At 36.7% G+C, this 14115-nt stretch overlaps 1 non-coding gene across 1 annotated transcript; it reads right to left on the bottom strand.

Moving 5' to 3' along the window:
- Positions 1-13745: 13745 nt before the first annotated feature.
- On the bottom strand, positions 13746-13847 carry LOC111722979. Its single transcript, XR_002771602.1, has one exon. It is a non-coding gene; the product is annotated as a U6 spliceosomal RNA (small nuclear RNA).
- Positions 13848-14115: the final 268 nt, after the last annotated feature.

Genomic DNA, 14115 nt, shown 5'->3' with positions numbered 1-14115 from the left:
TTGGAAGCAACCAAGATATCCTTCAATATGTGAATGGATAGACTAACTGTGGTCTCTCCATACAATCACAGATTATTCAGGGATAAAAGAATCATGAAACAATGAAAAATATGGTAAAATGTATCTTGTTAACTGAAAGAAGCCAATATGAAAAATCTACATAGTATATGATTCCAACTAAATGACATTCTACAAAGATAGTAAAAAGTTAGTGGTGACTTATGGTGTGGGGAGAAGTAGAGATAAAAATGGGGGCCACAGGGGATTTCCAAGGCAGTGAAACTATTCTGTGTATCAATAGTTCCCAATGTTTTTGACACCAGGGACTGGTTTCATGGAAGACAACTTTTCTGTGGACTCTGGTAGGAAGGGGTAGTTTCGAGATGATTCAAGTACATTACATTTATTTTGTACTTTATTTCTATTATTGTCACATTGTAATATATAATGAAATAATTATACACATCACTATAATGCAGATGCAGCTTAAGTTTCACTTGCCACTCCCTGATAGGGTTTCTTGTATGAGTCTGCAAGCATTCGATTTATTAGTCTCCATGCAGTCAAATCTCTCTGCTAATGATAATCTCTATTTGCAGCCACTGTCCAGTGCTCCCCACTACCGCAGCTCCACCACTGATCATCAGGTATTAAATTCTCATAAAGGCCCACAACCTAGATCCCTTGCATGCCCAGTTTACAGTAGGGTTCATGCTCCTATGAGGATCTAAGGCCCTGCTGATCTGAGAGGAGGTGGAGCTCAGATAATGATGCCAGCCATGGGGCGCGTCCTGCTCAGTCCACCACTCACCTCCTGTCATGCGGTACTGGTGCACAGCCCAGGGTTTGGGAGCTGCAGCTGTATAACACTGTAAGAATGGACAAGTGTCACTCCATATTTGTCCAAACCCACAGAATATGCAACATAAAATAAATCCTAATGTAAGCTTTAGTTAATAACAGTGTATTGATATAACTCATCAATTGTAACAAATGTGCCACACTAATCCAAATGCTAATCGTAGGGGAAACCATGTGTGGAGGAGAGAGTGGGTTTTTGTGAATTCTCTGTGTTTTCTGATCAATTTTTCTATTAGACCTATACATGAACATATTAATCATAGCTGTAAATCAAACTACTGCTAAAAAGTAAAGGTTTGATATTTACTATTGTGAATGCAGAAGAACAAGACTGTTTTTCCGAGTGTTTATTCTAATGTGTGTGTGTTTCTAATTAATGGAAATTAATTTTGCACTGTGGTGAAGTCAGTGTCCTCACTATATAACATCACTGAAACAACACACCTTGTGCACACAAAGCAACCACCCATTATCCACTCTCCACTCCTCTGGGACTCCATTAGCCATTGTTTCACACTCTGCTTCCATGCATACACATTATTTAGCTCCCACCTACAAATGTGGTAAATAATATAAAAGAACATGTGGTCTTTGTCTTTCTGTATCTGAGCTGCTTCACTTAAGATAATGGCCTCCAATTTCATCCATGAGGCTACAAAAGACACAATTTCATTTCTTTTTATAGCTGAATAGTATCCTAATGTATTTTTTATGGTGAACATTTTTTCCTAAGGACATATTTAATCTGATAATTAAAAAAATTGAAAATAGAATTAAACATCTTACATAGTATATATAGAATATGATTTAATAATACATTCAGTTTCACAACATAAGATAGACATTCTTTGCCGATAAATCTTTCAGGAAAATGCAGGGCTCTATTTTAGAGAAGCATCAGTTAAAAGAGGATAGATTCAAATTCAAAACATTTGCTCATAAATTTCATAAAGTTTCTGTTGTATCTTTTGTGGGTCAAGGGAGATGCTTCTTGCTAATAATTTAATTTATTCCAACCTCTAATGCTAAGGAATTTAGAATGATTATCTTATTTCATAAATCACAAAAATGCCGAATTACAAGTTTAATTGTATTTTTGTAAAGAATGAAAATTCAGTAGATTTATGAACACAAGATTTGAACCTAATTTATTTGCTCTAAAGAGGCTGTTTTTAACTTTTATTCTCCATCTCCCCCCATAATGATTTTATTTATTTTGCTGTTTATATACAGAAATTTACATTTTGTGGAATATGCTATGGGTTATTTGGTTTTTTGTACAAACCCAAAGGCAGTTTAGCTACAGGCCCAAATCAAGTTAATGGATTTGAGAAAGAATCTCTGCAAAAGTAAGTGTGATTATTAAATGAAACTCGATGTCATAATTTTAACCTTATCAAGAAACTGTGTCTATAATTTCACCATACACAAAAATCAACTATGCAATAATGTATACAATTTTTACTCCTCAATTAAAAAATAAACAATTTTTGGTGGGCACCTGTAGTCTCACCTAATCTGGAGGCTGAGGCAAGAGAATCACCTAAGCCCAGGAGTTGGAGGTTGCTGTGAGTTGTGAAGCCACAGCACTCTACTGAGAGTGACAAAGTAAGACTCTGTCTCTAAAAAATAAATAAATAAATAAACAATTTTTGAAGAATAAAAGTAAAAATCAATTGTACATAAAGACTGAGATAATCCTTTCTTTTTAGTGTTAACTTTTAAAGAAATGTAAAGCAAATACATTTCTGTACTTTCATTGATAGTCTGGTTATCTTTTTATACACAACGAAGTATTCTAAAATTTAGTGTTTTAAGTAGAATTTTATTATTTCATACTACTGGGTAGTTCACACTTGAGGTCTTTCATGTAGTTCTAGTGGATAATGGATAGGTAGATAGTGGATGGGATGGAGTTATCTGAAGGCTTGACTTAGCTGGACTTCCAAGATGGCTCACTCACAGGGATAGCAGCCACTTCTGATTGTATTAGGGAGCCTACCTATTCCCCACCCTGCAGATTGCCTACAGATGGTCTTGGTTTGAGCTTCTGAGAGCCTGCTGGCTGGGATCCAAAATGAAGTATTATAAGTAGGAACATTCTAAAAGATTCATTCTGTGTCCTATCCACAGAAGCCTCAAAATGTTATCCCTACTCAAAAGTCACTTAAAGCCAATCAGAATTATACTCCACCGTTACATAGGAAAAAGATTAGATCAAGATCACATTATACTGGCCTGACGTGGTGATTCATACCTGTTACTCTGGCTGGCCTTGGCAGGAAGATTGCGTGAGGCCAGGAGTTTGAGACCAGCCTGAGCAGGGGCTTGACCCCATCTCTACAAAAATAGAAAAATTAGATGTGTACAAAGGCATGCACCTTTAGACCCAACTACTGGGGAGGCTCAGAAAGGAAGATCCCTTAAGCCCAGAAGTTTGAAGTTGCAGTGAGCTGTGGTGAGGCCACTTGGGGACACAGGGAGAAACTCTCTCCAAAAAAAAAAAAAAATCACTTAACAGAAGAGCTCATGTTATGGGACTTTATTTTCTTTTTTATCTTTGGAAAATGTAATATGCCACAACTAGAGAAAGAGTTCTAAACCTTTCTCTATTTATATAAAATAAATATATTAATCCAGAAAAACTACCTTGAACTACATTCAAATTAAAACTTTATATTCCTCATCATGCAATCACATTAGAAAATAATTTTTTATTATCTTGAAAGTTTGAACTCATCTTTGCTCAACACCTCAGCAATTCTTAGCTAAATACCTTCAAAAGATACTTGCACATTACAAACTATAAGTATTATCCATAATAGAAAAAATTGGGTAAAAACTAAATGTCAGCTATTAAATATAAATAAATAATTCACAGTACATTCATTCACACAATGAAATGCTAGAGTGGCAAAACAGAGGAATATTAGTATTACATTTAGTATTAGTATATTAGTATTCATATTGAAAAAATGGAGTTAATTTCAGAAGACTATGTAATGCTAACAATCTTATAAAATTCAAAACCAAGTAAAACTGAGGACAATGTTACTAATCAGGATAAATAATATTTAATAATCAAGATAAAAAACATTGTCATAAAAAATTAAAAAAAAAATCAGTGCTTAAGAGTCAATGATAACCAAACCGTCAAAGTTTAAATGGAGAAAATCAGATTACGTAGTAATTTCCCTAGCTATTGTGGAGCCTGAAGCAAAGGATAAAAAAAAGTCCCTCTAAACTGACAAAATTGATTATAAATTGGTAAATTTCACCCCCTCCCTTCTAACACAATGCAGTGGTGTAAATCCAAATTTTAAAAGGCCATTACTTTTCAAAGAGCAAACCTGCACTTTGGATTTAGTCCTACAGAAATGCATCTGTACACACAAGGATTTGCACAATGATATTGCTTGAAATAGGTATACTGACAATCACTGACACATTCTAAATATCCTTAAATATGGAAGTAAATGAATAAATTATGGTATATGAAACCAACAAATTTTGATGGCATGTTACTTGTACTAAATTAAAAAATCCAAAATATGAGTTATATTGACTGATATTTCTTATTTGTGGACATACAGAAAAATTAACTAGAGGAATCTACATTAAAGCTTTAACAGTTATTACTTACGGGGAGAAAAGAGAAAGATTTGTGGGAAAAATTCTCAGTTTTTACTAAAACTTTTAAAATAGAGGACATATGCCTTGATAATTTTTTTAAATACTAACTTTACATTATAAGCAAAATAACTAGCAAAAAAAAAGATTACAGCTAGAAATATGAATTAGAAACTGTATTTTTCTTATGCTGATTACAGGAAGTCTCTGGGTTATGAACAAGGTGGTTTCGCAGGTTTGTTCTGAAGGTGAATTTGTATGTAAGTTGGAACAGGTGCATTTACCTCCCACCTGCAACAGCCTCTGTTCGTAAGTGCCAGCCGTACATCAGTCAGATATTTGTAACTCGGGGATCTAAACGGAATAGTCTCCCATTGTAAGTACAAGTTGTACATAAGTCAGATGTTTGTAACTTGAGAACTGCTTGTACTCAAAATAAAATAACATCATATAAACCATATTATTACTAAGTCTACCTCATTTACAAGGTTGGTTCCATTATAGACAAAGGACTTCTGTCTAATTCAAGCTTTTAAAAAGTTGCCTAAAGTGTGGATCTGGCCCAGGATGTGGTTCCTTTACTCCCCATCAGTATTTGCACATTTAGGTTAATAATTAGACTAGACAAAAACACAAGATCTCTCAATTCAGTTATAGAAAAAGCAAGATTTGGGCACACTGTCATTATCTCCTCGACATTGTTTTAGTCAAGGAAGACTGAGGACTAAATCTAAGGAGAGAAAAATCTAAACAATTTGATAACTTTTCAAGATATTCTCTACTTTAGACCTATAAAATTCATAATTTTAAATATTCATTTAGACTGATAATATAATAATAATAAAAATAAAAATCTTCTAAATTTATATTCTGATTGAAATTCCAGAAGTTACATTGATTGCCTTTTAACAGTGTGGAGGAAAATATCTATGAAAGATATAAGTGGAAGAAATAACATGAGAATCTCATAAATTGGTGATTATGTGAGTCAATTGTGTTCCTCTTAAGAAAGGAAAATATTTATTTCAGCAACTATGGTGGAAAATACAATCCCAATCCTCAATCCCAATCCTTTGTATTGGCAAAATACAATCTAAGTGGGTGGTAGAAAGTAGGATCCAGTTGTTTTGCATATAGAAGAGGAAAAAAATTTCTTTTTTCTACAACAATTCAGAGTGGAAAATAGAAGTGGAAATGAGGATGGAATTAGTGAGATGGGAAAGAGCATAAGCTATGTGATGTAATCATAACAAAGCACTATTCCGGGGGGGGGGGAATGCCCCTTTAATTTAATTATTAAATTAACTTATTTCAGGGAATAGGTGACAAGACTACAATTTAACTCTAGATTGATATATTGTGGAATAGAAGCATCAAATCCATACTGATAAAAGAGCACCAAGTTGAAGAAAGTGGAATTGATTTCCTAGAATTCACAGTTTACCAGACAGAATTCTGCATTCTTTCAAAATTGTGAAATGTCAAGTCAATATCAAGTTTAACCAGACATCCAAAGGACAGGGACTTAGTTCCTAGGCAGCACTTGAGTTATCTATACTATGTATACATAGTACATAATGTGTAGAGAACTTGGGGACTTAAGTCTACACATGTCCTTAGGTATAACTTTTTGACCAAATCCAAATTTTATAGGAGAAAACTTCTTGTTTTTATTAATACATTTTTGTTCAACTTTTATATTTTTATTTCTTTTTTTAAAAAGAATATATTTATTTTTATTTCAGACTAATGTAAGGGTACAAATGTTTAGATTGCACTGTGTTCAATTCCAAGGCAAAGTTCAAGTTTAGTTGAGCCCCTCACCCAGGAATCATGCTGAACACACTCACACTGGGCACGTTAGGTGAGAGCCCGCCAATTGCCCTCCCTTCTCCTGCCAATCATCCTCTCTGCTCTCCGACTGGCTTCTCCCTTTCCCCTTGCTAGACAAATACTTGTTTCTAAAAGACAAATAAATAAAATAAATTTCACCAAAATAATCCTCATAGATTGACCTGAACAATTAAAACATTAATAAGCCATAGGGCTAAACTGATGACTACTACAGTCATGAATTAGTTCTAACTTACCCTATTTGACTAGTGCCATTAGCATACAAGGCTGGTTGGTTAGAGAATATGAGGGTGAAATACACCAGTCTGTTACCAGCTTTTGATAACAATACACTGTATTTCTATTTGAAGTGGAATTTGTGAATAATTGCACAATTGGACAGTAAGTTTAATTCCGTCTGCTTAAAAGCCTATCATGTCAAAGAAGACTAAAAAATGATGAAGGAAAAAGACAGATTTTTTTTAATGAGGATTGGGAATTGCAATATTATCTTGTTTCTAGTAAAGAGAAGATGATTTACTTGCTCTGTGATACTGCATATCAACATTGAAGAAATTCAGTGCTCATCAGCATTACAGCATTTATAGGGATCACAAGTATTTTAAATTAGAGGGAGAGGCATGATAGGCTGTATTGCAGACAATACAAAAAATGAAAAGCAAAAGCAAAGAGAATTCTTTCAAGCAGAAAAAAGACCTGGAAATAATACCACTGAAGCAACTTATAAAGTAGCTCATATACTCGGGAAAAATGGGAAGCCATTCAGTGATGCAAAAATTGTGAAAGAATGTATTGTCAAAGCTGTGGGATACTTAGACCCTGGTAACATTTCAAAGTACAAAAACTGCCTCTTTCAAGGAGAACCATAACAGATCAGAAGCATGAATTAGCCTTCAACTTAACAGAACAACTTTATGTATTACTTCAAAAAGAAAATGCATATTATTCAACCGCTTTGCATGAATTAACTGATACTACTGACTGAGGCCAGGTTTTATACTTCACTCAAGTTGTAACAGAAGGTTTTCTTACTACAAAGTTACTCTTGGGCACTCTTGTGAACAGTAAATAGATATCTTCAACAACTTTCAGTGTCACGAAGTTGGACTGAATTTGCTAACTTAGTGAGTATATGGACAGATGATGTACTTTTCATGACAGGAAAACATAAAGGGCTTATTGCACAGATAAAAAGTTATTAACACATCCGGATAATCTCATTTCTTTTCATTGTATCTTGCACCAGCAAAATCTCTATGCTAAAGCTACTATTGTAAGTGACGATTGGAAACAAGTATCATTATCTATATTTCTGCAAATGCAACAAGACATCATCAGTTTCATAAAACGCTAAAGTTTCATGACGAGGTATTAAGAGGGAATTTGCTGTATCTTTCTAAAGCGTGTTGGCTATAACAGGGACAGGTATTAGCCAAAATTTCAAGCTCGGTAAGAACAGCTAGTTATTAAATTTTATGAAGAACAGAATCAGCAATATGAAGAAAGAAGCAATTGAAAGAAGATTTCTACATGAATTCAGCATTTCTGTGTGATGTCAAATAAAAATAACTCGACTATTTCTTCACTAGGTAAAACTAAGTCTACATGGGATATGTGGCAAGCTATCTTTTCCAAAAGATTCTTCTTCAAAAGGATATTTTGGATGAGCATTTTCACCAGTTAGCAAAGGTCATTGTTGAGCAGAATGATAGATGTAAATCATTTGAACAAGATCCAGTTGTAATAGATGTATTAACTGGAGAATAAAATGAAAGTTTCATTGACTTTGAGAATCATGACATCATACTCAAGTTAAAATTCAGCTTCGCCTAGTTGGTATCACCAAGGCACCTAAAGAACTATGGAAAAAACTGATTGAGCTCTCAAAAGATGAAATTTTAAAGTTACCATTTGATGCTAAGAAAGACCCAGTTGAAACATGGAAAAGTCAAGAAAATTTCAACCACTTATTGCTACAAATCTACATTCTCCTCTCTAACCCCAAACAATACATCCTTAAGGTCACTTTCTTCGTTTCTCATATACTCATTCCATGCTACAAATTTTCCACCAAGCAAGACTTTTGTTGCACCACACAAATTTTGATATATTGTATTTTTGTTCATATCAAAAAATTTTAAAAATTTTTCTGAAACTTTTTTGTTTCATGTGCTATTTAGAAATGTTCAACCTTCCAACATTTGATTGTGCTCCAGCTATCTTTCTGGCTTTAATTTCTAGTTTAATTTCATTATACTCTGAGAGCATATCTTGTATAATTTCTCATCTTTCAAATTTGTTAAGGTTTGTTTGATGGCCTAGAATATGCCCTAATTGGTAAATGCCCCATATGAGCTTGAGAAGAATGTGCAATATACTGTTTTTAAGTGATGCATTCTAAATGCCAATTAAGTCCAGATAATTATTTAGTGTATCCATGTCCTTACCATTTTCTGCTTGGTAGATCTGTTACTGAGGTGTTGGTGTCTCCAACTATAATAGTAAATTTGTCCATTTTTCCTTGCCAGTCTATCACATTTCCCTCACATATTTTGATACTTTTGTGTTAGATGGATACATATTAAGGATTGCTATGCTTTCTTAAATGAATTGGGCCCTTTACTGTTGTATAATGACCCCATTTTTTAAAATCAAATCATAGCTGTGTACATTAATGCAATCATGGGGTACAATGTGCCGGTTTCATATACAGTTTGAAATATTTTCAGCAAACTGGTTAACATAGCTTTCATGGCATTTTCTTAGTTACTGTGTTAAGATGTTTATATTCTACACCTAGTAAACTTCACGTGTACCCTTGTAAGATTCACCGTAGGTGTGGTCACACCAACAACGCCCCTTCCACCTATCCTCCCCCCTCTCCTCCCCTCCCTCTACCCTTTCTCCTTCTTCTTGGGCTATAATTGGGTTATAGCTTTCATAAGAAAGCTATAAATTGGTTTCATAGTAAGACTGAGTACGTTGGATACTTTTTCTTCCATTCTTCAGATACTTTGCTAAGAGGATTTGTTCCAGCTCCATCCATGTAAACATGTAAGAGGTAAAGTCTATATTTTTCTAAAGCTGCATAATCCATGGTGTACATATACCAAAATGTATTAATCCATTCATGGGTCGATGGGCACTTGGGCTTCTTCCATGACTCAGCAATTAAAAATTGGGTGCAAATATCATTCTTATAACGTGAATTTGATGTTCTGAATATATACCTAATAGAGGAATTGTAGGAATGAATGACAGGTCTATTTTTAGATCTCTAATTGCTCTACAAACATCTTTCCAAAAGGAACATATTAGTTTGAATTCCCACCAGCAGTGTAGGAGTGTTCTCTTTTCTCTATATCCATACCAACATCTCTGGTTTTGGGATTTTGTGATGTGGGCTAATCTTACTGGAATTAGATGATATCTCAAAGTGGTTTTGATTTGTATATCTCTGATGATTAAGGATGATGAACATTTTTCATATATTCGGCCATGCGCCCGTCCTCTTCAGAGAAGTTTCTCTTCAAGTCCCTTGGCCACCCTGAGATGGGATCATTTGTTCTTTTCATGCTAATACATTTGAGTCTCTCTGGATTCTGGTTATTAAAACTTTGTTGGGGACATAACCTGCAAATATCTTCTCCCATTCTGAGGGCTGTCTGCTTGCTCTACTGTGTTCTTGGTTGTGCAGAAGCTTTTTAGTTTGATCAGGTCCCCGTAATGTATTTTTGGTGTTGCTTCAATTGCCCTGGGGGTCCTCCTCATAAAATATTCACCCAGGCCAATTTCTTCAAGTGTTTTCCCTGCACTTTCTTCTAGTACTTTTACAGTTTCATGCCTTAGGTTTAAATCTGTTATCCAGTGACAGTCTATTTTAGTTAATGATAAAAGGTGTGGGTCCAGTTTCAGTCTTCTACATGTCGCCAGCCAGTTCGCCCAGCACCATTTGTTAAATAAGGACTCTTTTCCCCACTCAATGTTTTTAATTGGCTTGTCAAAGATCAGGTAACGGTAAGTAGCTGGTTTCATCTCTTGGTTCTGTATTCTGTTCCATACGTTTACCTCTCTGTTTTGGTGCCAGTACCATGCTGTTTTGATCACTATCGATTCATAGTATTGTCTGAGGTCTCACAGCGTGATTACTCCTGCTTTGTTTTCATTTCTGAGTACTGTCTTGGCTATTCAAGGTTCTTTTCTGATTCCATATAAAATGAAGTATTCTTTTTTTGAGATCCTTAAAGTATGACAGTGGAACTTTAATAGGGATTGCATTAAAATTATATATTGCTTTGGGTAGTATGGACATTTTAACAATGTTGATTCTTTCTAGCCATGAGCATGGTATGTTTTTCCATTTGTTAATATCTTCAGCTATTTCTTTTCTTAGAGTGTCATAGTTCTCTTTATAGAGATCTTTCATATCAATTTGTTAGGTAAACTCCCCCAAATTTCATCTTCTTTGGCACTATTGTGAATGGAATGGAGTCCTTGACTGTTTTCTCAGCTTGGCTACTGTTGGAATTTGATCAAAAGTTTATGAGTGAGTTTACTTTTGTGGTGGAGGATTGCACTGGTCATTATGGAGGATAGGTCAAAAAATATCCTGGAGAACTGGTTTAGCTATGGCAAATTCTTCAACATATAAATGTCATTAAAGTATATAATTTCTCCATCATAAATAAAACTCAGTTTGGCTGGATATAGGATCCTGGGTTAAAAATTCTTTGTTTTAGGAGATTAAAAGTCGATGACCACCCCCTTCTTGCTTGAAATATTTCAGCAGAGAGATATGCAGTCATTGTAATATTCTTCCCCTTGTAGTTTATGATTTTCTTATGTCTGGCTGCTCGCAGAATTTTCTCCTTCATTTCAACTTTGGTGAAGTTCATTATAATGTACCTAGGAGATGTCTTATTTGAGTTGAGTTGTGCTTGGGTTCTGAAACTGTCTATCTGAATTTTAGAATCTCTTGGTGTGTCTGGGAAGTTCTCCTTCATTATCTGATGAAGTAGAGCATCTGTGCCTTTCAAAGCCACCTCATCACCTTTAGGAATTCCTTTCAAATTGTCCCAGAGCTCTCTGAGAGAATGATCCATTTTTGCTCTCCACTTCTCTTCTTTTTGCATTTGAGAATGTTCAAAAGCTTTGTCTTCAATGTTAGAAATCCTTTTTTTACTGAGGGACTCTACTGTATTTCTCATATTTTTGAGGGCTGCAAGTTCTTGTCTTAATGTGTCAAAATCTTTGGTGATTTTGTTTCTGAACTCATTGAATTCTTGAGACAACTTCTGAAATGTTCCTTGAATTTCTAATTCCAACTTTACCTCCATTCTATTAATCTTATTTGCTATCCAAATTCTGAATTTGATTTCTGGCATCTCAGCCATTTGTTTATAAATGCAATCTTCTGTTGTGTCCACCATGTTGTTCCTTGGGGGAGTTGATCTACCCTGGTTATTCATGCTACCAGAGTTTTCCACTGATTCTGCTCCATGCTTATTTTACACTGTTTGGCTAGATGAGCATATAAGTTGAAGTTGGGTTGGAGGCTCCTAGAGTAGTGATTAACCAGCCCTTTCCCAAGAGCTGGGCCTGGTGTCTATACCTTTTCCCCTAGAGTTTTGCAAAGGACCCCTACAGTGCTACAGCCTGAGACACTGGGGACTTCCTTAGTGTGGTGGGGCTAAGTGTCTCTGTCTTGCTTTCAGCTGGTCTCTGTCCCACCCTAGTGACAATTACTCTGAGTTGAAGTCTCAGCTGTGGAGAAATACCAGCAATTAAGTCACCCTGTCCCCCATGGGCAACAACTGGAAAAGGAAAATCAAACCTTCCCACAACCACACACCCAGGGTACCACTTTGGATAGTCTTCGGGTGATTGGCCCAGTTCCAGAGATCCAAATCATTTGTCCCAGTCAGCACCCAGTCTCAGGTGGAAGAGTTCAAAATATCTCTGGTGACTAGATAGCAGGGGTCTGCTGGAAGCTTGATTATGGCTCACTCCAGTGCTCTGTGGAGTCAGAAGGACCCACCCAGCAAATGAATTAGTCTGGGAAGGTTCATGCCTCCTTCCCCACCATGCACCTCTGTCACACCCAGTCACTGGTAACCCACGGGGCTGTAACCCAGTTCCCTCCAATGAGCAGATACTCCAGGGTTTTGCACCTGCCTGAGTTACAGGGAGAGTTATGTCTTCTCGGCCAGGCTGCCACTCTCTGCCACCATCCAGCAGAGGGAGATGAGGCCTGACAATCTCAGGTGCTTAATGGAAGCTGGGGTGGTTCACTCAGTTCCAGCCTCGCCCCAGATTGATGTTGCTTACACTTATATTTTCATAGAATTTGTTTCTGTCCCAGCTATATTCCCCTGTGGACCAGGCACTATTTGAGTTCACAGAAACTGTGACTCAGCCCCAATCTGTCCTGATGCCCAGAGCTGGTGTGTCTGTCTCTGCTGCTGTGTTGGAGTGAGCTCAGTTAGAGTTCATACTCAGTTCTCAGTTCCAGCCTCTGCCCATCTGCTTTTGTCTTAGCTATCATCCCAGGGGGGCCGGGTGCTTCTTAGGCTCACTAAAGCAGTCCTTCTGACTCAGCCCCACCAGGGGAGTATGCTGTCTCTGCCCCTGGGTATTCTAGTCTCTTTTCCCACCCTGTCCCTTGCAGACAGTTACCGTCTGCCTCTGGCATACCCTTTACTTCCATCCCAAACAGGGCCTGCTTCCATCCCAAATCTGTTGTACTAGTGGCTGCCAACAGAGAAGATGCCTGGCTATCTCTGATTGCCCAGAGAGGCAGGGAGTGTCTCTCCAAAATATCCCCAGGAGTGTGAGCCCTATTGTTCCTACCATGGCCACTGTTGCTCTATGCTGTGGGCCACTGCCTCTTCCTCTCCTGTATGGTTCCCTCAGTTCGCCATCTTCTTACTCCTGTGCCACAGAATCAGCACAGACCTGTAACAGCCCATGCCCTGTCCATATCTCTGAAGAAAATGCCCAAGAATCCGGAGTCCATGGGGGATAGGCTTCCAGACCCTGGGGTGAGAGTGGAAGGAAGTGGTGGGAGTTCAGAATTGCAGATAGAGAATATATACAATTTTATACAGTTTTATACCTGGTGGGAGAGTGACATGGCACACTGCAGGTCCTCTCTGGGGAAGGAGTTCTTGTTTTTAGAGGGTCTCTCCCACGGGATAAAATAGGAGGATATCTAAACTCTGCTCACTTGTTTGTAGAAAGTACATTCTTATGGGAGAGGGGAATCCCATCTGCTTGGCGATGGATTTTATACCTATTGTTTGTTTTCTTGGGGTTGCAGATCGCCTCAGAAGGTAGATGTGCATTCTTCAACCTTTTCTCTTGGCTCAGCTCCAGACCATCAGCTTACTTGCCAAGCTTCTAAAAATATGGAACAGTTCTTTGAGTGTCATCCTTATGCAGCGGCCATACTAATCTTCTTTGTATCGTTTCAATTTTAGTATATGTGATGCCAAAGCAATCACCCCATTTTTTGATAACATTTTCCTTGCTCTGAAGTCTGCTTTCTTTGACATAAATATATTTAATTCAGATTTCTTTTGATTTGTGTTTGGATGGCATATCTTTCTCTACTCCTTCAGTATCTGTGCCTTTTTATTTATAATCACATTTTTGTAGACCACTTATGGTTGGTTCCTGTTATTTAATCTATGCTGACAGCCTCTTTTAATTGATGTTTTTCAATGATTGACAATTAGAGTGACTATTGGTATAGTTGTATTAATCCTACCA

Source organism: Otolemur garnettii, unplaced genomic scaffold (assembly GCF_000181295.1).
Source record: "Otolemur garnettii isolate 467f Iridium unplaced genomic scaffold, OtoGar3 scaffold00006, whole genome shotgun sequence".
NCBI lineage: Eukaryota > Metazoa > Chordata > Mammalia > Primates > Galagidae > Otolemur > Otolemur garnettii.
The sequence above is the reverse complement of the archived record's forward strand: the minus strand, read 5'-3'. Positions and strand labels throughout refer to the sequence as shown.